Here is a 22,091-nt window from a genome sequence, read left to right as displayed (position 1 = left end):
CCAGCTCAGAGTGAGGGACTCAGGGGGACCCGCTCTCCCTCAGCCCCCGCCGCCCCGCGAGCCGTGTCCTCACAAGATGGCTGGCGGTCCTGATCCGCCACCAGTGCAGGGGCGCCTCTCTCCTTCAGCGGTGGAAGCCGGGCGCCGCTGCTCTCCGCCTCCGCTGATGAGCCCGCACGGTGCTCCGCTGCCGTCGCTGCTGCGCGCCGATGTCGTCGCTATATCGGGCACTGGCCTGCTCCGCTGGGTCTCCAGCGTGCCGTCAGCCGCACTTCCTCCACCAGCCTGCGTCACCGCTTCAGCCTTACAGCCGTAACTGGGCGCTAGAAGACCCCAGGTCAAAGTTCTCCAGCTCAAAACTGTTTCCCGGGCTTACGGGAGTTCGGCCCACCGGCAGGGATGGCTGACTGCTGAATTAACGGCCGGTAAGCCCGTGCTGTAGATCGCTGTCGGCGGGAGCTGCGGGACCAAGCGTCCGCTCACCGCCATCTTGGCCACGCCCCCTCCACTCTATCCTTTTCACGACTGTTAATGAAATAATAATGGGCAAAAGGAAGGTGGATTCTGCATCAATTATTGCTCCCGGAGGGGAAGGTCAACAATCTCTGATGACTTATCTGACAGGAGCCATGGGGGCTATTGTGGAACAGATTAATTCTGTTGAAGAGACCCTTATGCAAGGCAGGATGAGCACGTTGTCTGCATCTATTACCTGAACTAGTTCACCTAATATATCTTTAATTACAGCCTCTCAGGGGCTTGTTGCTCAAACCGCTCAGAATGGATGTATTCAGGAAACGTCAGAGCACATTTATCCAGGTGACTCAGAGTATGATTCGCAACCTCCCTCGAAACGATGTAAAAATCCAGAGATTAATGACGGTATGCAAGTTTTCAATTGTGCTGAAAATACTAGAAAAAAATCACCAAATAAGATTTAAAAAAATTCTGGCAAACAGTTAAAGATAGGAGAGGGTAGTAGGTCTGCTAGCCTAGGGAGACTCACAGTGAATATGCTATTAGAGGGCCAAACTTCCGAAATTGGCATAATTAGGAGAAAAATCGATGATCTCTACTATATGGTTGGCGCTCTGGGAAAATTAATAGAAAGAGTGGAGCTATATAGGGATGTCTAAGAGGTGGGCTACTCCCAGTGAGGTGAATGTACAACCTGACACTTGTCAACCATCTAGTTCGCATATAAAATCACATGCAGATATTCCACCCTTAGCATAGCTCGAGTTGAAACCACAATGCTAAACCCTGTGCCCAGTATGATAAAGCCAGCCATAATCAGGCCTATTTCCTCCCTAAATAAGTGGCAAGCTAACAACGATACTAACAAGACTTTAATGGATAAGAAGGGAGTAAAAAGCAGTGCAGGGAAACATATAAGTAGACCCATGGAAACCATAGAGAATCAACTCGATTTACCACCAGCTGCTACACCAGACGGAATAATATTAGCCAATGTTCCACCCCTAGATGCAGAAGTGAATGAATCATGGGAGGCCCTACGGAATAAATCTCTCTCTTGGTTAGGGGGAAAAACAAGCTTAATAAATGCACTTTTTGCAATTTTAAAATGATTTGACGGGTCACATGGGTGAGGAATGGTCATAAAACCTTTCAGGGTGATTGCATTGTATTGACCCTTAGCGACCCCCGCCTGGTACATGCTGTTTTGACAAGGATAGGAATTGTACACATCAATGACACTGAAATTAATGTTTTACCTTTAGGCTTTTTTTATCATCCCCCAGTTACGACCCATTATAGAACCCAAACAAGGGGCCCTCATGTTAATACGTGGAGCTCCTTTAATGTCCCTCTGTAAAATCGTTTTGAGCTGTTAACTACACTCGAAGATATAGACTGACTGAGTGTACAGTATACGAGAGGGGATGGCCAAATTAGTTCGGAAAATCTATTAATCCTAGCGAAACCACACAAGACCAGACTTAAGGGCATAGGACCATCTAGTATTGGAAATGATCATAATTTACTTTTCCATCAAATACCTAAGGACTTGGGTACTACTAAATACAATAACAACCCTGTATGGGAGGATAAACCAAAACTAAAGGACATAGTGCCAAGTGTAACAGGGATAGATACCCCCATTGGAGAACCAAACACAAAGATCCAGGGTAGACAGGATGGTAGAGAGCCGGTATCCAAAATATTCTTTTGGAACATCCAAAGGTTGTCCACGAAAGCATCTGTGCCCCAGGGGTATAAATTTATAAATGACAATTTTATAATCTGCCTACAAGAAACCTGGTTGGTCATGGAAAACACATTAATGGCTATCTAATGTTTCATACACCGGCGGTTTTTAGTGGCCATGGGCGTAATAAGGGAGGCCTCTGTATCTATGTTTCTAACCTTGTGTGGTGAACAAATTGACATTTATTACTAACACAGATTATTATCAGGCCCTAGTAATGTATATTATAGGAGGTTTTAGCATAGTGCTACTTAACTTTTATAACAACATCCCCAAAGGGAAAACAACTAGTGTATTGACGACCCTACATAAAGATCTGAATAAATTACAAGAGGCAATGCCTGGTGATATGTTTATTATATGGGGGGGGGGTGATTATAATTGTTTTTTTGTGTCAACATAGCCAAAATGCCATTTCTGGCCTAGGAAAAGATAAAGAAGATGTGACATTACATTTTGAACATATGTTGGTGGGGGATATGTTAAATGAGATTGTCTTTCAGTTTGACCTAGGTTATGCTAATGACTTATGCATTCCCTCAGTACTTTTTGAGCCTACTTTTAATTGTAGAGGTTGTAACTCTATTATTGACTTTGTTTTAGCCTCAAACCAATATGCCAGAACAATTTGTGCTTTTAAAACTCATTTTATTGCAATAAGTGACCACTATCCGATTAGCATTGATTTTGATCTGGTGAGCCCTGCTAGAGTCAAAAGTGACGTGGGCATACAATATAATCCCAGAATTAGTCTCGCTAGGACGAATGGGTACTCAAGTTCAAGTTCATAAGCTTTTATTCGATTTGCACATACAAATCATACAAGCATAATAAAATACAAAGATTATGATATTAATACACCATAAAGACCCAAATAAGAAAGGAGAGTAGGAAACATATGAAAAAGCTAGTATGCAACAATTAAAAAGTTAGTTTTTTTAAAACAACAGACTAGTACGACAATGTAAAACGTTCATAAATGTACAGACAGGAAATCGAAATAGTTGGTTTGATAAGCAATTTCCTGGCAGCTGTACTTTCCGGTAAAATAATTCTGGACCTTTTGGACATCAACGAATAAAATTATTCCTTATTTACAAAAACTGTTATAGGACTTGGAAAACGTATATATACAGACAGGAATGTATAAAGTAATTACAACATAATACAATTCCTGGCAGCTGTATATCTTGGGTACAGACAGGTAAGTATAAAAGGATTTTACAGTACAATACTTTTCCTGGCAGCTGTACACTTCAAAATGTAGGTGGCCAAAAAGAAACAAATATCCTCATTCTCCAGTGAGGATAATAGTGTCAATGCAGTTTTTGTGGTACGGGTATTATACTTTATAAAAATTGGTTTGAGGTATTTTACCCTAAGGAAATGGAAAAATTTACAGAAGAGTAAAAAATGGCAACAACTCTGGCGTGAGGTACTGTCACACGGGCAGGGTGTCTCAGATCTGACTTTCTGGTTTGGGAACGCAACCAGATGATGAACAATACCCAGTCTGACATGAGTTAATACAAATTGATGGGAGGGACGAGTCACATACACAAGGTAAGATTGAAGCCCCGATGTTAAATTCAGGTCCTTATAAAATTTAACGGTGGCTAGCTTACCAAGTGTTTTGTCTCGCTCTACCTTTTGGAAGTTTAGGAACGTTGACTTAATTTCTTTTTTGGAAATAGAGACTGCCACTTCTGGCTCAAGAAACACATCAATATTAAAAAGAAGATGATACCAGAAGTGAATGTATCTCAGCCATTGTATGCGTGAAGAGTGGTCCAATCCTATACAATCAAGAATAATATCTTGAGTGAATCGAGTCTCTGGCTTAGCCCAAATAGAACGCCACAATAAGAGTGGCCGAACTGCTGCTAAGTCAGATATAAACTCGACCCCAACCTCTTCGTGGATCAGTTGGACAGAGGCGGAAGGAGGGACACATAACAACCTCTTTAGAAACTTGTTTTCATCCTTTTGTAGGAATGGTCCTTCACTATGGCCCCATACACCTGCCCCATACAGTGCAGAAGGGACACAACAAACATTATATATATTCATCATGTCTGGGATGCTTCTCGAACCAAGCTTAGAAGCAAATCGGAAAATGCTGCTGGTGGACCGCAGCATTTTTAATCTAATGGAATCAAATTCAGAGGTCCAAGTCCCACTATTGTTGTATGTAATTCCCAAATAGCAAAAGGATTTAACATGTGTCAGTTTATCTTTGTCCAGGAAGAAAGTGTGCTTTGACTGTTTTGCTGCCTGGCCGCATGACATAACATACGTCTTGGACTTATTCACACGGAGCCTCCTATTTTTAATAAACAACATAAAATTATCAATTAAACGCTGGAGGCCAATCTGCGTGCGAGATAAAAGAACAGCGTCGTCCGCATAAAGTAAAAGTGGGACGGGTTTTCCTCCAATCGAAGGGGCGTCTGCTGGGATGTCAACCAGAGTACGGTCAACACCATTAATAAAGAGGGAAAATAAAAGAGGGGCCAAAACACATCCCTGGCGTATGCCCCGTGAAACTTTAAAAAAGGGGGTGCATTCGCCTAGGGTGCCATAGCGGACTTTACAGGAGAGTTTTTCATAAAGTCTAGCTAGGAAATGGATAATTTCCCTCGGTGCCCCAGCTTCTAGCAGGACCTCCCAAAGAATAGCGTGGTTAACTAAATCAAACGCGCTGCTCAAATCAGCAAAACATAAAAAGAGGTTGCCATTTTTGGCCACAGTATATTTGTTAATTAAAAGATCCAGATTTATACATTGTTCCAATGTACCCATACCTTTCCGGAAACCGTATTGGACTTTAGTTAAAATATTCGATTCGGTTGCCCAGATTTCTAACCTTTTGAGCAGAATCCTACTCATTACCTTTACAGAGGCGTCCAACAAGGAAATAGGCCGATAATTGGAGGCCTCTGATTTGTTACCTTTCTTATGTAGGGGAATAATGATAGATTGACCCCAGGAAGGAGGGAAATTAGTTTCTGCCGCGCAATTGAATATCCTCACCAGGATGGGGACCCACAAATCTGGTTCGTCTTTATATAGGTCCAGCGGGACCCCGTCAGGGCCAGGGGCCTTGCCTCCTTTGCTGTTGGAGAGTCCTTCATGGCCTTCTTCTAGTGTTATTCCCAAAGGGAGAGGTGGCCAAGGGGTAGTCTCAGGGGACAGTGACTCAAGGGGTAACCCTTCTGGGTTGAAGATATTAGAAAAGTGAGTGACCCAATCTCTGCATGCAACATAAGATGTTAATTCAGGGACACCATCTTTATTGAGAAATGGGCTATTAATTGTTTCCCAATATAGTTTGCAGTTTTTGGTCTCGGCTGCTTCTTTTAGCTTATCCCAAGCCTCAATCTGTAAAACCTTTTTTCTGTTATTAATTGCTGTTTTATAGCTGGACCTGAGGTGTTTTATTCCCTCGCTATCACGTGGTTTGGAACCTAAAGCCTTCTTAAGTTCCCGGAGGGCAAGTATACAGGGTTTATCAAACCACCCCTGCTTCAGACCACTATTGGATCTCGGGACCTTAGTAAAAATACCTTCAATAATGCTGTTAATGGTAACAAAGTGTAGTAATAGGGAACCAGGGTTACTTTCCTTATCTAGACAAGAACTAATTTGGTTTTTACAGCTGGTTAAGACCTCCTTCTGCTTGGCCTTGGAATTAATTCCAGTCCATCTGATCCTTAGACCATTCGGTCTGATGGGTACTAGGTCGGTAGAGCACTTTTCTCCTGGAGTTGATGGGGTACCATGCCCTAGGAGGGTAACACAAATGCTATTGTGGTCACTGAGACTTTCTTCATTTACATATAAGTTAGTAAAGTCTCCACTACTAGACAAAAGGATATGATCTATAAATGACCCTGCGTCCCTTCCTGTAAAGGTAGGGCATATAACTGCCTGAATGTTTTTATTACAGTTTAACAGGGTCAAGTCTAGCGTGACTAGCATATTATTTAGTGTAGAGCCATAATTGCAATGTGGGAAGTGGAGGAAATCCTCCCTCCCTCCCAGCCCCCCCCATTGATTGTGCATAGCTACTCCAAGACCACAGGTGTTCCCGTTAGACAAATAACATGGCTGTAAGTTGAAATCCCCTACCCAGATAACCTCAGCCTTCCTTTTCGAAATGCCCATTGCCCTAGCGATTTCCTTTTCGAGAGGTGGTAAGATATCTCCTCTAGTGGCATCAAAGATATTGTTGTAGAAATTAACTACAACCAGGTCAATACCTTTTCTGCACTCCACCCTTACTACCTGACTGTGGGTCCCAACTGTCGTGCTACTTCTAACTATGCAATTACACAGCTTATTAGACAGAAGCATCAGGAGGCCCCCCTTGGCCCTGCCTGAGCTGGTTTTGGTAGCTTTAAGGCAGTGGGATGTGTACCCTTCGATGTTAATATGGTCCAGACACCACGTTTCCTGGAGGAGGATTAGGTCGAATCCTTCCCCAATAAACCTGGTCCAAAAGGGTGAACCTAGTTTACTAGCAATGCCAGCAATATTCCAAGAAATAAGGGAAAGTCCAACAGGCTTACTAGTGTCGACAATAGCCGGCTCTGGCTGGATAACATAGGATAAGGTTGAACTGTCTTCCTGGATGCTGGTAGCTGAGCCTAGTCTGGGGGCGTCAGTAAATATACAAGCATCAGGACCATTGCTATCGGGTCCTTTGCACATGTTAGAAATTGAAGTAGTACTAATGGAGTTATGAGAAGAGGGGGAATCTATAGGACTTCTCTCTTTTTCCATAATTAATTGTCTGCCCGCCAGATCAGCAAAAGATATGCAGACCGGCGCACATGGAACAGAAGCTCTGACCTTTACGGATAACTGACAATCAAGGGCTAAACCTGACTGTTCAGAGACAAACTGACTGGAAGGTAAAGGAGCACTATGTCAGTCAACCATCTCCAGGCAGTCATACCTGTTACTGGTAGGAATGCCTTGCCATCCATTCCCCATAGGATGGCCTTTGTTGGGGTACCAGGGGCGCGATGGCCAATCCCTGTTCCTGTTCTTTTGTGTCAACCAGGGACCTCCATGATTCCACGGTTGTTCATGAGGAATAACCCAATTGGTAGCTGGTGTTGGAGCATAAAAGTTAAATAATGGAGGATAGAAAAACGAGAGCCTCTGGGTATCAATTCCTCCTTTCTTCTCCAGCTCTGGCCAAGAACAGATGTGATTCACTGAGGATGCGTCTACACATGTAACAATGACGCAATCCCCCTGAATGCTCTTAGGGCTCGACCCCACCCATGAAACCCTACGAACAGAAGAAATTCTACAGGTGTTAACAGACTGTAATGGCCTATTGATGCTAAGCCATTGGAGGATTTTGTTCAGAAGGGACCAGGAGGGTTCATCGGTACCTGGTGGGAGTTCCGGGACTCCCGTTAGGATTACCGTGAAAGGAGAAACCTCCGGTGGAAGATGTACCGGACGTTTGGGCCTGGACCCCCTCTTGACGTCTGTATGTTGTGGTTTTTGTGGGATTATTGGTTTTGCTTGGTGCGGTTGCAGAGACCCCTGTATTGTGGTGGCATTGGCAACTGATGGTATAACTGCAGGGGAAGGTTGAATAGGGTTTTGTAAACAAGTTGTATGAGACTGAGATGCAGTGGCAGCTGATGGTATAACTGCAGGGGAAGGTTGAGTAGGGATTTGTAAACTTATTGTGAGGGGCTGCGATGTAGATTGCGATATAGGTGTAACATTAGATTTAGAAGGTACACTCTTATTCGGGGCAGAGACTAAAGTGCTAGTTGGAATCACATTATTTTTCGCCTGTGCTATGGATGTAATCAGTGAGCTAGATGAATTAACCGGAGTGGACCCCAGGCTAGTTACAGATGGAGCTCCTCCCGTTTTAATAGTACACACCCCCGACTGGTTGGATACTTTAGAAAGGAGGATAGCAAGTTGCTTTTCTATTGCCATGATGCTTTTCTCTAGGGGTTGAAGATGATGTTTTAGTAGATCCCTAAAGCTTGCAAGAAGTTGTTGTGATGGATCACTATCTGGCCGGCTGGTTTCACCTGCCAAAATATTTACATTAACCAGCTTTGAACCCTGTGGGATAGATGGAACCAATGCAACAAAGTTATTACTTGGGAGGACAGTTTTAGAAGGTGGCGCATTGGGCCCATTATTAGGTCTGATGAAATTGGGATTTGATTTGGTATGGTACTCATTAAAGTGGTCAAAATTAGATCCTAAGGTTTTTATTAAGCAACTTATAAAAAGGTCTAAAGATGACTTTGAAATTTGTCTTACTGAGGAAAGGGATGATCGAGATGTCCTTAATGCCTTCCATAATATAAGCGGAGAGGTCCAGAAAATATAAACAGTGGAACAGAAACGGAGCATGCAAAAAGACCAGGGCTGGTTTGAACGAGAATGTAGTAAGGCACACAAGACTTTGAAGATAGTGCTACACAAGACAAATAGAAATCGCGAGGAAATATAACAGGCTGGATCTAAATACCGCCAAGCGTTAAAAAAATCAAAAGGTGCAGCTTAGAGTAGAAGCGTGGCAGGATCATGTCTCAGGAAAGACAGTAACAGTTTTGGAAAGCATTCAATGCGCCATTTTTTACCACAAGAGATACTGACATCATAGATATTGCTATCAGTGAGGACAAATGGGTCCAGTATTTCACCGGTCTTTATAATGATGTGCCTAAGACACATGATGACGCAGATAAGTAACCACAGCGCCTGATGACAATGCCTAGTCCCCAGTGTTTCCTATAGATATTTGCTTCTCTGTGAAGGAAGTAATTAGTGCTATAAATGAGAGTGCCTCTGGCAAAGCTCCTGGGACAGATGGCATCCCTGTGGATGTCTACAAAACTAACATTGAGTTGAGGGCACAACTTTTAACTAATGTTATAAATCGATGCTGCCGACATGGTTTTATTCCTTCATGGTCGGACGCAATGGGCGGGGACGGAAGGGCACGGCGTGACCCTACTTCTAAAAAAATGTTCAGTCCGTTCCCCTACTTCTTGCTGTCAAAAAAGCGTCCCGGGACGGCAAGAATAGTCCAACTTTAAAATGATAAAAATGTTCTTTCCGCTTCCAGGGGCTGCTCGCACTTCTCTGTTGTACTCCAGAGGCTGCAGCAGCCCCCGCCCCCCCTGAGCTCGCACAGACTGAGGGCTGGCCATTGTCATTCCGATTGAGGCAGATTAGGCCCTTTAGAATGACAAAGCGCCCGCCCTCTGCTTTAACATATCTAGTGCCCCTGAGATCGGAGTTGGTGATTAGAGAGGAGCTTTCCCCAAGCAGAGTACTGTGGGGAACTTGACACCTTTGTCAATGTTGTACACGGAGTGAAGTGAACTTGGCAGGAGCAGTGACCACAGTGACCGGACAGAAGAGGCAACAGGAAAGGAGAGGTACTAGGGCAGGAGAGGTGTCGGGGTAGGAGAGGTGTCAGGGCAGGAGAGGTGACGGGGCAGGAGAGGTGTCGGGGCAGGAGAGGTGACGGGCACGAGAGGTGACGGGCAGGGGAGGTGACGGGCACGAGAGGTGACGGGGCAGGGGAGGTGACGGGGCAGGGGAGGTGACGGGGCAGGGGAGGTGACGAGGCAGGGGAGGTGACGGGGCAGGGGAGGTGACGGGGCATGAGCTAGAGCAGTAACCGGGCGTGAGCGGTGAAAGGACAGGAGCGGTGAAAGGACCAGGAGCGGTGAAAGGACCAGGAGCGGTGAAAGGACCAGAAGCGGTGAAGGGGCAGGAGCAGTGAAGGGACAGGAGCAGGGAACAGGACAGGAGCAGGGAACAGGACAGGAGCAGGGAACAGGACAGGAGCAGGGAACGGGACAGGAGCAGGGAACGGGACAGGAGCAGGGAACGGGACAGGAGCAGGGAACGGGACAGGAGCAGGGAACGGGACAGGAGCAGTGAACGGGGCAGGAGCAGTGAACGGGGCAGGAGCAGTGAACGGGGCAGGAGCAGTGAACGGGGCAAGAGCAGTGAACGGGGCAGGAGCAGTGAACGGGGCAGGAGCAGTAAACGGGGCAGGAGCAGTGACGGGGCAGGAGCAGTGACGGGGCAGGAGCAGTGACAGGGCAGGAGCAGTGACGGGGCAGGAGCAGTGACGGGGCAGGAGCAGTGACGGGGCAGGAGCAGTGACTGGGCAGGATCAGTGACTGGGCGGGATCAGTGACTGGGCAGGAGAAGCGACGGGGCAGGAGAGGCGACGGGGCAGGAGAGGCGATGGGGCAGGAGAGGTGACAGGGCAGGAGAGGTGACGGGGCAGGAGAGGTGACGGGGCAGGAGAGGTGACGGGGCAGGAGAGGTGACGGGGCAGGGGAGTGACGGGGCAGGAAAGGTGACGGGGCAGGAAAGGTGACGGGGCATGAGCTAGAGCAGTAACGGGGCGTGAGCGGTGAAAGGACAGGAGCGGTGTAAGGACAGAAGCGGTGAAAGGGGCAGGAGCAGTGAACAGGGCAGGAGCAGTGAACAGGGCAGGAGCGGTGAACAGGGCAGGAGCGGTGAACAGGGCAGGAGCAGTGAACAGGGCAGGAGAAGGGAACAGGGCAGGAGAAGGGAACAGGGCAGGAGAAGGGAACAGGGCAGGAGAAGGGAACAGGCCAGTAGAAGGGAACGGGCCAGGAGAAGTGACGGGCCAGGAAAAGTGACGGGCCAGGAAAAGTGACGGGCCAGGAGAAGTGACGGGCCAGGAGAAGTGACGGGCCAGGAGATGTGACGGGCCAGGAGAGTTGATGGGGCAGGAGAGTTGATGGGGCAGGAGAGGTGATGGGGCAGGAGAAGTGACAGGGCAGGAGAAGTGACGGGGCATGAGCTAGAGCAGTAACCGGGCGTGATCGGCGAAAGGACAGGAGCGGTGAAAGGACAGGAGCGGTGAAAGGACAGGAGCGATGAAAGGACAGAAGCGGTGAACGGGGCAGGAGCGGTGAACAGGGCAGGAGCGGTGAACAGGGCAGGAGCGGTGAACAGGGCAGGAGCGGTGAACAGGGCAGGAGCGGTGAACAGGGCAGGAGCGGTGAACAGGGCAGGAGAAGGGAATAGGGCAGGAGAAGGGAACAGGGCAGGAGAAGGGAACAGGGCAGGAGAAGGGAACAGGGCAGGAGAAGGGAACAGGCCAGTAGAAAGGAACGGGCCAGGAGAAGTGACGGGCCAGGAAAAGTGACGGCCAGGAAAAGTGACGGGCCAGGAGAAGTGACGGGCCAGGAGAAGTGACGGGCCAGGAGATGTGACGGGCCAGGAGAAGTGACGGGCCAGGAGAAGGGAGGGGCCAGGAGAAGGGAGGGGCCAGTAGAAGGGAGGGGGCAGGGGAATTGACGAAGCAGGAGTGTTGATCGAGCATGAGCAGGAGTACTGACTGGACTGGAGCAGTGAAAGGGCAGGAGCAGGCGTTTCCCAGGGCGACTGGAAGGGTAGGGGGCCAGTTTAGTTTGGGGGGACCGGTTTTGTACAAGTGCAGGAGTTTTAAAAACACTGCAAAGTTCTTTGTATATTCAGCAGGTTTCGGTCAACAATACAAGTGCTAAGATAACTTTGGTGATCAATGTACCTGCTGGAGAGAGATGGGAGCATGTTTTGTCTAGTGGCTGTTTTACTCATCTAAGGTAGTGCAGAGTGGTAATATGCCTGCTGCAAAGAACATGTACCATGCATATCAAAGAGCAATATGTTATGTGCATAGTTCAGTGGATACTGCTTTGTTTTCACTTCCTGAATGAAAGGACACTTGAATACATATGGCCTGGCAGTTCGGGCTGGACTGTTCACATTGGGCGCAGGATCAAGACTGATTTGCATATGGCTCGGTCCAAACTGGAATGGCATAGTGAGCAAAAAACGATGGATTTAAGCCCAGATCTCCTCGACACCACAGCTCCTGACGTCGCCTTCCTCACGGAAACCTGGATGAACGACTCCTCAGCGCCCGACATCGCCATCGCAATCCCAGAGGGCTACAAGATCACCCGGAGAGACTGCGTCAAACAGACTGGAGGAGGCATCGCCATCATCCACAGGGACACCATCCACATCATGACCAACACCGACGACACCCTGAAAACCGCCGAACACCTACACTTCCAGATCCGCACCGACCCGAGGACCACCCTCAGAGGCACCCTGATCTACCGACCCCCGGGACCACGCACACAATTCAGCGAGGACATCGCCGACTTCATCAGCCCGCATGCCCTCCCCTCCGCCGACTACATCCTCCTGGGGGACCTCAACTTCCACCTGGAGAACAACAACGACCGCAACACCATCACCCTGCTCGACAACCTCGCCAACCTCGGACTCAAGCAGCTGGTATCCACCCCCACCCACCTCGCCGGACACACACTCGACGCTATCTTCTCATCCAGCAAAGACATCACCTTCAGCCACGCCACTGGACTCCACTGGACGGACCACAGCTGCGTCCACTTCACCTTCAGAAGAACGACGATCCACCACCACCAGCAACCGGTTGCTCGAAGAAGCTGGAACAAGATCACAGCTGACCAGCTCGCCGCTTCCCTGAGCCAGCACCCCCCCCGCCAGCTCATCGAACCCCAGCCAGGCCGCAGACAACCTCACGAAGTGGATCAGCAACTGCGCGGACAAACTCGCCCCACTGAGGACCCCGCCTAGCAGACCCGGCAGCAAGAAGGCCCCTTGGTTCACCGACGAACTCAAGAGCTCCAAGAAGAACTGCCGAGCCCTCGAGAAAGCCTGGAGAAGGGAACCAACACCGGACAACATGACCGCCCTCAAGCTGGCCACCCGGAAGCACCACCAACTCATCCGCGCCACTAAGAAAACTGCATTCAAGGACCGGCTGGACAACAACGCACACAACAGCAAGGAACTCTTCAACATCGTGAAAGAGCTCTCCAATCCCAACGCCGGAAACAACAACATCACCCCATCACAAGACCTCTGCAACTCCCTCGCCTCCTACTTCCACAACAAGATCGCGGACATACACAACAGCTTCAGAACTCAACCGACGCACGCCAAGACCGAACCACCTCCCACCACCACCCTCCGCGCCTGGACTCTGATCAGCACCGAAGACACCGTCCACACGATGAACTCCATCCACTCCGGATCTCCGACCGACCCCTGCCCTCACCACATCTTCAACAAGGCCGACGCGGTCATCGCACCCCACCTGCGGGACATCATCAACACCTCCTTCGACACCGCCACCTTCCCGGAGAGCTGGAAGCACGCCGAACTCAGCGCCCTACTAAAGAAACCAACGGCGGATCCCACCGAACTCAAGAATTACCGACCCATCTCGCTCCTCCCGTTCCCAGCCAAAGTCATCGAGAAGACCGTCAACAAGCAACTGGCCGCCTTCCTCGAGACGAATGGATCCCTGGACCCCTCACAGTCTGGCTTCCGAGCCAACCACAGCACCGAGACCGCCCTCATCGCTGCCACCGATGACATCCAAACCCTGATGGACAACGGAGAAACAGCGGCCCTCATCCTCCTAGACCTCTCCGCGGCTTTCGACACTGTCTGCCACCGCACCCTAGTGCAGCGCCTCAGCAACGTCGGAATCCAGGAGAAAGCACTGGAATGGATCATCTCCTTCCTCGACGGAAGAACACAGAGAGTCCGCCTCCCACCGTACAAGTCAGAGGCCACCGAAGTCATCTGCGGCGTCCCTCAAGGATCATCGCTGAGCCCCACCCTCTTTAACGTCTACATGAGCCCCCCCGCAGCCATCGCACGCCAACACAACCTCAACATCATCTCCGACGCTGACGACACCCAGCTGATCCTCTCCCTGACCAACGACCCCGCCGCCGCCAAAGCCAACCTTCACAAAGGGATGAAAGACGTAGCCGAGTGGATGACGACCAGCCGCCTGAAACTGAACTCAGACAAGACGGAAGTCCTCATCCTGGGGTCCTCGCCGTCCGCCTGGGACGACTCCTGGTGGCCCCCCGCCCTGGGCAGCGCTCCCAAACCGACAGACCACGCACGCAACCTGGGCTTCATCCTGGACTCCTCCCTCACCATGACCAGACAAGTCAACGCCGTCTCCTCGTCATGCTTCAACATCCTGCGCATGTTACGGAAGACCTTCCGGTGGATCCCCACCGAGACTAGGAAGACGGTCACCCAGGCCCTCGTCACCAGCCGACTGGACTACGGCAACGCCCTCTATGCCGGAACCACCGCCAAGCTCCAGAAGAGACTCCAGCGGATCCAGAACGCCTCAGCCAGACTCATCCTCGACATCCCACGACACAGCCACATCTCCGGACATCTGAGAGACCTGCACTGGCTCCCCGTCAACAAAAGAATCACCTTCCGCCTCCTTACCCACGCACACAAAGCCCTACACGATCAAGGCCCCAGCTACCTCAACAACCGCATCAACTTCCACGTTCCCAAACGACAGCTCCGATCAGCCAACCACGCCCTCGCCGCCGTCCCCCGCATCCGGAGAACGACAGCAGGAGGAAGGTCCTTCTCCCACCTGGCCGCCAAGAACTGGAACTCCCTTCCGACCGACCTGCGCCTGACCCAAGACCACCTCTCCTTCAGGAAGAAGCTCAAGACCTGGCTGTTCGAGCAGTAGCAGCATTTCCCCCCCGGAGCGCCTTGAGACCCTCTGGGTAAGTAGTGCGCTATATAAATGTCTGTGATTGATTGATTGATTGATTGATTGAATGATTGATTGATTGATTGATCTCTGAACTGGGGTGAATGTATGACATTGTTCTGCCTTCTGTCCATCAATTGTTCTTTTTGCATTTGTCACCCCGAGTGAACAGGTATGCTCAGACATGAGTCCCGTGCTCTCCATGCCACTGGAATCAAGCTATCCTGGCTGATGAGGGCTGAAAGCCCGAAACCGGTCCTAGGATGCTTGATTCCGGTCCAGGGAGGACCTGGCCTGGCAGTTCGGGCTGGACTGTTCTCATTGGGTGCAGGATCAAGACTGATTTGCATATGGCTGGGTCCAAACTGGAATGGCATGGTGAGCAAAGAAACAATGGATTTAGGCCCAGATCTCTGTACTGGGGTGAATGTATGATATTGTTCTGGATTCTGTCCACCAGTTGTTCTTTTTGCTATATTATGATTGAGCAGCTAGCTGGCTGACATGAATATGAAGGAGCCTTTGTGGGTTTCCTTGAGTCTAGATTCTCCTGAAGAGTCCCTTTCTCTTTTGAGCCTTGCTTAACACATGTGTACATAAGGAGCCCTGTATTCATGACCTCAATGTTTGAGACAAAAAATAATCATGGATTTCTGAACAATGAGAGTAAAAGCATTAAGGTAACATGTTGTTCCTGCTTATGTTTCACATGCTGTACATAAACCTGTATTCCCTGTGCGTGTTTGCTTTTTCCTGAATTAAACCTCAAATAAACATATCCATTCTTTTAATTAAATAATGTTATAAGCTGTAACTGGTCAGTGAAATGCTAAACGTACTAAAAATTGGTATGTTTTGCTATTTCTAGCCACACCCCTGACTCCGCCCACTGATTCAATCTTCGGTTATTCCCGCCCCCTGATTCTCCACCCACAGTTCCCCTACTTTTGTTTTCCCACTTCGACCACTGGACGCAATAAATATTTCCATCTTCACAAAGGGAAATAGAAACGAACCAATGTGCTATCTCCCAATCTCCCTTTTAGATTCCCTCCAGAAAGTGGTGGGAAGGGTAATATTTAATGTGTAGACCTTAGTTCTGCATTTGATTGCATAAAGCATGAAAAGCTATGGAGTGTCCTTGAAACGATGGGAGTTGACCCACCTTTACTTTTATTTATTAAGGAATTGTATAGGGATGCAGGGTCAAGGGTACAGTTTGGGAAGCAGGGGGATTGTTCGGCCAAATTTCCAGTGAGAAAGGGAACGTGGCAAGGCATTGTACTTGCCCTGTTTCTTTTCTCATTGTATATTAACAGTCTTGGCCAATACTTGATAGACCATCCGCAGGACTATCCGATTATTATTAACATTCCAGTCCCAATTTTACTTTATGCTGATGACGCGGTAATAATGACGCAGACACAAATAAGGTTGCACAGAACGGTTGCAAATTGCGTCTTTTTAATACAAGAAAGAGGTCTAAATGTGAATATTAGCAAGACCTACACAATGAAATGTGGGAAAAAGATGACATAAAATGCAATATTTCCATTAAGGACAACAAAATTTAATATACGGATAAAATCTCCTATTTGGGGATTATTTCTGACTGTACGGGTCTTGGTCTGCATCTATACAGGCAAGAAAACTACAGTTATCCAGAGCAATAGGCACACTGATCAATTTTCTCAGAAAACCAGGGTGCAGACCTACCCATGAGTTATTAGTTATATATAAAAATCAAAATGCCTTTCTACTGCTACGTATGGGGCGGGCATATGGGGATTTGCAGAAGTACAAAACCTACAACGTTGCAAAAAATGCATTCATGCGTTACCTGCTGGCAGTACCGAACTCAACCGCTAACTTCATTTGCCACTCTGAACTTGGATTGCCTTATATTACTGATATGATAAAAATGAAGTCGTTTTTGCTTTGGCATAAGGTGTGGGTATCTATTGAAACCAGTGTTAATCGTAATGTAATCATGGACTGTCTAAAACTAGATAGGGCTATTTCCATACCCTGGTTTGGCTATATTAAAGAAATGGCGAACGAAATTGGCCATCCTGAATATCATGAAACACCGGAGAACATGGTCTCTACCTCCAGAAAGGCACTAAAAATTGAGTGTCTGACCTATCTAGAGAACAAGAGATGGAACAAAGAAATAAAAAAATAACCGTCATGGATAATCAATTGATGCTAACTTTTTCTCAGGTATACAGCCCTTGATAGAGATACAGGGAAGGTTTGACCATATGCATTTTACTCGTTTGTGCCTGGGGATATTACACAGAATGAATACTTTTCCTGAAGTCAATGATTGTTCCCGAAATGTATTTCCTTGTCCGTGTGATGACATCTCAAATCAATCCACTATCCATACTATGTTATCCTGTAAAATGTATACATTACCTAGGAAAAGGTTTGTATTTCCAATGTTAAAAAGCCTGGGTTTAAGACAATGTAGAATTGCTCGTTTGAAATTACAATCTCTGGAAAATGAAATGATTATGGTGGCTGTATCCCTATTCTTAAAAAGTGTTATTAGAACAAGAAATACTATGTAAAGATAAAAGCTATGTTACTCCGCCTGATTGCTATGCAACGATATGTTAGTATAAGGTTAAATCAAGAAACCTAAGAAGTGCTAGTTAGCATGTGGTATAATTATGTATTGCCTTTTGATTGGAAATGGGTTTCTATATACTTCCCTATTGTGAAATGTAGAGACAGCAGAGCGTGAAAGTCATGATCTCTTTTTTAACCAAATTTATGATGTGGTATAAATGAATGTGTATTTTTAATTGTGCTTTCATGATTTCTATCTAAAAAATCAAAGAAAGCTATTTTTGATTTGATTTGATAATTCCCACAGGTGGCATGCATCCTACGCCCATTGCACCTAGTCATCCTATGTCTTTAAAAACAGTTTCCTCTAACAGGAACATGAACACTCTTTTACCCCAAGTGAGAATTTATGAGGTTTATACTGTATTCATGTTTAAGGTTCCGAACCTACTACCAGGCACCTATGAAGACGACAACTTGAGAAACACTGCATCAGAAATTTTCAATTGTGTATTCTGATATTGTGCATTGAGGCGTCATGATTTGCAGGGGGCCCACTGAGATTCTATTTAGGTCTAGCTTATTGCATCAGAGTTGATGGACGGGTTGATTTCATTAGACCACCACTCATCGCCTCTTGCAGGGTCAGAAATTTGTTTTGAACTGAGGCTCCTAGAAAATTCCATTAGTGCGAGAAGAGATGGTCCCACTATTGGTAAATCAAGATGTATTGTGAGCGAAAAAGCTGCAGATCCTTGAATCCACCCTGCTGGCAGTGGGTTGAGTGTAGTCGACTGAATGCATCACCCTCTGGTTGATAAACCCGCTCTCTCCTCTGACAGATCTCCACCAGCAGTAGCAGGGATATTGCCTGCCTTGACAAGCAGGGGGGCCTGCAATATGCTTGAATTGAGAGACACAATATGGGTTATGAATCTGTTGCCAATGAGTCTGTTACCCCTCTTAGTGCTAACCTTACTCCACAACTCAGGACAACTAATTTACAGATAGTGAACTGGAATATAGCTGGTATTAGATCAAAACTGGAAGACAAAGACTGGGGAAGTTTTGTTGACAGATTTCATTTCTGTATTTTTTAAGAGACATGGATGGTCATTAGGATCTATAGACATGGCTTTACCACATATAGTATAGAGGACTTATCCTTGAAAGCAGGCAGGGCATATGGTGGGGTTTTAGTGTGGATTAGAACATCACATTCCTGTTTAGACAAGAAAATTGAGATTGATTCATTAGATCTCCTTCTTCATAAACTAATCCCAAAGTCCGAGATTCCCTACCCATTGGTCATCATCTGTAACAGGTCGTTATCCTCCTTCAACAAATGCTCCCAGATTTTAAAACTGCTGAATCCTCTTTTAGAAAATCATGGGGTAGGGGTTTATGTGATCATCTTAGGTGATTTTATAACTAGCTTCGAGCCCTCACCTCCTATGCTAGGGTTGAAAAGGGCTGATGACGAATGCTGGGGAAATATTTTGTACTCCGCCATCAACAAAAATGTCAAAATGAGCACAGGCACACTCATGGTAGTAGATATAATATTTACCCATGGCCTGAGATTGTGCAATGGCCTCTCAACCTCAGACTCCTGAGCCAATACAACTTGTAAGGGTGGGGTCTATAAAAACAATATTGATAATACTATATTCTACTAGATATGAGAATCTGGCACAAGATGGCCGATATGGCAGTCATTGCCCACCAGCATAGTGACTATTTTCCTCTCTCACTTGAACTGAAGGGGTCCTCGATCAGCTACACATCTTGCCCTGAGACAGAAACATCTAAGGCATTAACCCTGACAAATAACAGACAAAACGTCAGATAGGTGGCTGTAACCAACTCTGCCCAAAAAGAGATATATGGTTCGGATGTATGACGTTACAACGCAGGCTATTACAACGCCTGCCTTTACAACACAGTTTTTACATCGCAGTCCATTACTATTCCAACTCCAGTCCCCGTGGACACTAGGGAAGGTTATTGGATAGTAAATTAACCTATTCCCTATCCTAGAGCGCCCCCCAGAGCAATGCGTTGTAATAGTTTGCGTTGTAATGACCGCGTTGTAATGGTAGTGCGTTGTAAAAGTTTTGTTGTAAAGGTTGTTCACCATATGGTTCTGTTAGTGCAGCTCTTGTTAGGCACAAAGCCCATGACTGTTTATCCTCCCAGATTATGGCTACGCACAAAGACTTGTTTGGAAGTCTGAAAAAGCAATTTGAGAAAGGGGGAAAAGTCTGTAACTACTCCCCCATAACGCAGGAATGGTTTAACCACCAATGCAGAGACGCTAAAACTGCATTGCTGAATGCCATCCGAAGTTAAATAGGCCTGATATTATTGAGACCAGACGGAATACTGTTATAAGACCAGTACGTCCCAGTGGGAAATTAAGCTTTGGGAATTTATGTTGGAAGCAGGGCTGTACCCTAGATTGTTCTGGCATTTGACCACTCATTAAGGTTGCAGAGACTATACTCGCCCAGATTGTCATATCTCTGTGGAGGAGAGGATTAAGTATTTTATTGACCTTTAGGCAGATCCATCATTTGATGGGAAAAACATTGGCCTTGGTGGCAAACTCACCAGTAAGGACATTGAAGAGGAGCCAATGGAATTTACACTGGATGAAACCCTCAATGCAACTATGCCCAGAAACCAGTGAAAGCTCCCTCTGACCTGTACTGTTCTGAGCCATAGATTTGGGACTTCTATATAAATTGTCAGTCCAGTGCCTTAGCTACAGGTGCCCCAATACCTAAGTGTCGAAAAGGGCAGAAATCATATACATTTTCAAAAAAGGAGATACACAAATTCCAGCCAATTATCAGCCTATAAGCCACATTGACAATATCCAGTAGACTTATAATAAGCAACTCTATGTAAAATTATGGGAGTGGATATGGTCTAAAAATGTGTTAGCGCACCTCCAAGCAGGTTTTGTTGCTAAGATAAGTACGATAGATCAGGTCCTGCAATTTTTGACCATTTAATGGAAATCTGTTGATGTTGTCCCAGGGATGTTATTTATTTCATTTCTAGACTTATGGTCCTTCTTCAACCTTGTTCCCAGGTTTAAACTCCTGGGATGGCCTGGGGAATATTGGGGCTCCCACTGGCTTATATATGTTGATCCAACAATTACATTCAGACAACTTTGCTAGAGTTAGGTGGGGCCTGGGTGGGGAAATCACAGACAATATCCACATTAGACGAGGTGTGCGTATGGGCTGTGTCCTCTTTCTAGTATTCATTAATGGCTGTATCTTCTACCCAATGGATTGAGAGAATTGCTCCCCCAAAGAGGCTGGGCCTATGATGCCTGGTCTGCTTTTTGAAGATGACACACTTCTTCTGTTTAAAACAGTGCTGAGGAACTTAAGACCATTCTGTAATGACCATGGCCTAGAAGTAAAAAAAATAAAACAAAATACATGATATCTACCCCTAGAAAAAAAACAAGGGGAAATGTTTTTTAGAGGGTACCTCACTAGATAGGGTCTCTGAATTTGAAAACCTCGGGATGAGGTTAAATGATTCTCATAGATTGTCTGCTAAGATCGAAAAAAGCTAAATGACCCTAAAACACAAAGCTGGGTCAAATATTAGGTTCGCTAACAAGGCCTCTTCATTTCTCATCTCACCGGTCCTGGACATATACAAGGCCCAAGCATGTGGGGCAGCTCTTTATGGGCGGATTTGTGAGGCTATTGCACTCTTGATCTTCTGAACAGAACTGATAATTTCTTCATTAAATCCTTGCTGAATCTTCTGAAGAATGCCCCCTTACTGGCAATTAAACCTTAGGCTAATATCAGATATAGAAAACAGTAAGAACCCAATGTACAGGATTCAGAGACCTAGTTTGTATGATGGTCACTGATCAAATTTTATCAGTACAGACCAAAAAAGAAAGAAAAATTTATTTCTAGTGTCCCCTCACTCACCGGGGTTTCCCCACGGTGACATGCTTCATCATTGGGGCCATCCCAGTTCTCTACGTCAAGGGGCGTGCTGCGACTAGCGAACTACGCAGGAGCACTTTTATTGTGAAATACTATATGTGGTGTGAAGTGAGATAGTGGCAGAGTGGGTGTGAGTGATTATTAAAAATACCGTGCTAGTGGGCCTCAACAGATTTATTTAGCTCCTAGATTGGTATATTAAAAGGGGTGACACTGCTATTAACCTTTAGTCAGGCCAAATCAGTGTGTGGTCAACATGTTTCAAGCTCCCCAGGCTTTTCGTCAGGACCATACAGGGACCAGCCCTGTATTTACCACTCTTATGAGTCCCTAATGAGGTGTATAAAATTTGTTGAAAAACATTCAACGCTGTTAACTATAAAACATGCGTGTTATACATACGATTGTACTGTTTCGTTATTTCGGTAAAAAGAACACATGATTAGTGACAAGGTATCCCCTCCTTAGAGGAAGGGTATCACACATTTAATTCACGCTTCATATTCGGTATTAAGTGTCCCGTTTGCACCTTACTGGTGCGTGCAGGCTTTCCAGTCCAGTGCATGCATGAATAAATAGTGTAAATTGGTGGTTGTGAATTCACACATATAAACAACACAGGACTTAATGTGACTATAGACAAGACACACAA

Source organism: Lissotriton helveticus, chromosome 4_1, assembly GCF_964261635.1.
Source record: "Lissotriton helveticus chromosome 4_1, aLisHel1.1, whole genome shotgun sequence".
Taxonomy (NCBI): Eukaryota; Metazoa; Chordata; class Amphibia; order Caudata; family Salamandridae; genus Lissotriton; species Lissotriton helveticus.
The sequence above is the reverse complement of the archived record's forward strand: the minus strand, read 5'-3'. Positions refer to the sequence as shown.